Genomic DNA, 3,323 nt, shown 5'->3' with positions numbered 1-3,323 from the left:
TCAATTAGGATTTATTGTGCAGTTACTCTATTAAAAAGCACACAGCTTAACATTGAGAGGGATAAAAAGTGCAGAAGGCAGAGATGTATTTATTACCCAATAAGTTATGTCTGCATCTGTATTTACACACAATAAGTTGAGGGTGTTTTGTTTGCTTGTGTCTTTTTAAGTATCTCTGTGTGATTTACTTTACACATGGCAAGAGCACTGAAGGCCCTCCATGTGTCTAAATGAAAACTCCACACATTTGGCTTCAATAAAACCAGCAGTTTCTTGAAGATAGGTTCCAGCTATGAATTGTGCACATTTGTGTGCCGGAAAGGGTGAAAAGGGCAGTTTTTCGTGCTGCTGCCAATGGGCTGAACAATTCACAGTAGCCTGTGCTAGAGAACAACTCCTCTAAGAAAACTGTTAATTTCCAAGCTAGCTTAGTATACTTGAGTGAAATAATGTAATTTTTCTATTTACTCTTATTTTCTATCACACTTTTTCCAGTAAAATGCTTCCTTGGAATTTTAAATCATGGGGTTTTGGATGTTGTTGTTTTTTTAAATATATTTTTACTGATTTTACAGAGAGGAAGGAAGAGGAATGGAGAGTTAGAAACATCGATCAGCTGCCTCCTGCACACCCCATACTGACGGTCGATCAAGCCTGCAACCAAAGTATATGCCCTTGGCCAGAATCAAACCCGAGACCTTTCAGTCTGAGGGCCGAAGCTCTATCCACTGAGCCAAACTGGTTAAGGCTATAATCATGGATTTAAATGATCTTATTAGTGAAAAGAATATCTGAAAATAATGCTTACCAGATTAAGTGAAATGCAATTTCAGAACATGTCTAACTTCTGAGCATTAAAATCTTTTCTAGTCTTCTCCTTCCACAATTAATATAGTACTAATTTGTTTAGGTAGTCAATTCTGGAAAGTTCTTCCTGAATTCATCCTGCAAATATAACACATATACACACACACACACAACCCCTACCAGGCTATTTGTTCACTGTGGAAAATAGCAAAGGAAAAGTCCACAGCCCTTAAGAAACCAATCTAGTAATGGAGAGAAAGAGAAAGGCAGAATTCTTAGTCTGGGGGTAGAGGTGTGGTGGGTAGAGAGGCTGTGATTGTTTTTCATAAATTCACTGGACAATTTCTGTGCATCCTAAGGTTTGAGAACAGAGGTCTAAAAACTGTATTCATCCCCCCAAGAAAAGACAATAAACCAATAATTATTTATTTATTTTAAAAAAATAAATAATGGATCACTCAAATTAGACAGTCACTATGATTATATTTACTGGTAAATTATTACCATTCTGCTGCATAAATGAAGTACCTAGACATTAAATTGAGTATTGAAAAAACTATAAAACTATTATAAAAAGAACTAAACTAGAAATCAGAAAGATAAGTCCAACTACTGCCACTTAATTTTAATAAGAATAGAAATCCTTCCTGCCCTTTATCTCAAAAAGTAATTAGATTAAGTGAAAATATACATGAATGTGTTTTGGAAAGGGTTTAAAATTTTGACCATATACCATTGGTCAAGGAACAAAACAGGCAATGAATTAACATTGACTGGTTTTTAAAACCAATTTTTAGGCTCCCAGGAAAATCACTTATAAAAATAGTTGCCAAGCTTTGTATATCTCAGTAGCTGCAGGAATGACATTTTTTGCATAGTTTCAATATTCCTTTTATATTTTATATAAATATTATTACCAAGTTCATAGTCTTTTGCATTTAGTTCCAGTTTTGCTCATATATATAGCTCTATGTAGTTAATATATGTAGGTCATTCTTTTTAACTCCTATATGGTACTTCATCATACAATAAAAGACACTATCCACCACCCCCGCAATTGAAGGATAGACTGTTTCCATTATTTTACTACCTCAATGAATTCTTCTTCCATGTCTCCATGCAAATGTGCAGGAATCTCTAGGGCACATACCCAGTGGAATGCTGGCCAGTACGGTATGGTAATTTACTTGATATTGCAAAAATGTTCTCCAGGGTGGCTGCAGCAATTATATTCTCACCAACAGTGAACGATAATAAAAATTGCTCTACATCTTCCTCGACACTTGATATTTTTAGACTCATGGTAGTTATGGAAAAGTCTGTTTTAACTTGAATTTCCTAACTATTAGTGTGATCACATGCTAACTGGCCATTTGGGTTTACAGTTTTGTGACTCACCTACCATTATCCTTGATTTTTCTACTGGGTTGTCTTTCTTTTTCTTATTGATTCATAGCTGTTCATATATAATCTAGAATTTAACCCTTATAGGATACTGGCTATTTTCAGTAATCCTACCTGAAAACCCAACTACAATGGCTAGAATACACCAAAATCATTTTTCTCATATAACTACAAAAATGGAAGTAGGTAATTCAGAGCTGATGTATCTAGTCAAGAATGTCATCAAGAAACTAGCCTTTATCCTCCTGCTCTGCCATCTTGAACATGGGGCTTCAACATCTTCACTGCAGGATAGCTGCTGCAGCTCCATATTCCAGGTGGGGGTGGGCAGGCGACCAAAACCCATATTCAGGGAGTAAAGCTCACTCCCTTTCTCATCACTTTATGTGGTCTAATGAGTGCTGTGATCCTGCCACAGAAGAAACTCACCCAGAAGATCATGTCAGTAGCAGCATCTCAAGACGGAAGGACTTCCTATGTTATATAATAGTATTTCTAACTATCTGTCAGAAGGTCTAGCCAACAAGAATTAATGAAAAGCATTAAAAATCCTACATAGACTCAAAGAACCACATTCCAGTATCTTATGCAAAACCCTGCCCACAAACAACAAACTGATTCAAACTGAAAAATCAATCAGGAAAGTGAAGAAGGGTCATTATATATTTCTTTTCCTGTTGTCCTTCACCTTCCCTCCAAAATTAGCTCCATCTAATCTTTAGCAAACCATAGATTTTAATGAGTATAAATACAAACTTCCCTTTTCTGAAAAGAACTCTATGTCTACAGTAATATTTAACTTTCCTTTCATGTCAATTAAACACTTTTTAAAAACAAATAGCGGAGAAACCTGCCAATTTATAAGCGGCAGTCAGCCATCATTTTTCACTCATTCAGGATCTATTTATTGAACATTCCCACTTAAGCTTTCACTTCTAAATTGCCTCTAATTCCATCTTCTCCTTCACCCACATTCGCCCTAACTAGCATCTGTCACCTGTTCTTTGGATAGATCAGTAGTCATCCCTTTGGTCTTCATTCCCACAGTAAATCCTCTGTAAGGTATGGAAATACTGTACAAGAAGCAAGGCGAGCTCAGAGCTAGAATATCA

Source organism: Eptesicus fuscus, chromosome 10, assembly GCF_027574615.1.
Source record: "Eptesicus fuscus isolate TK198812 chromosome 10, DD_ASM_mEF_20220401, whole genome shotgun sequence".
Classification (NCBI taxonomy): Eukaryota; Metazoa; Chordata; class Mammalia; order Chiroptera; family Vespertilionidae; genus Eptesicus; species Eptesicus fuscus.
The sequence above is the reverse complement of the archived record's forward strand: the minus strand, read 5'-3'. Positions refer to the sequence as shown.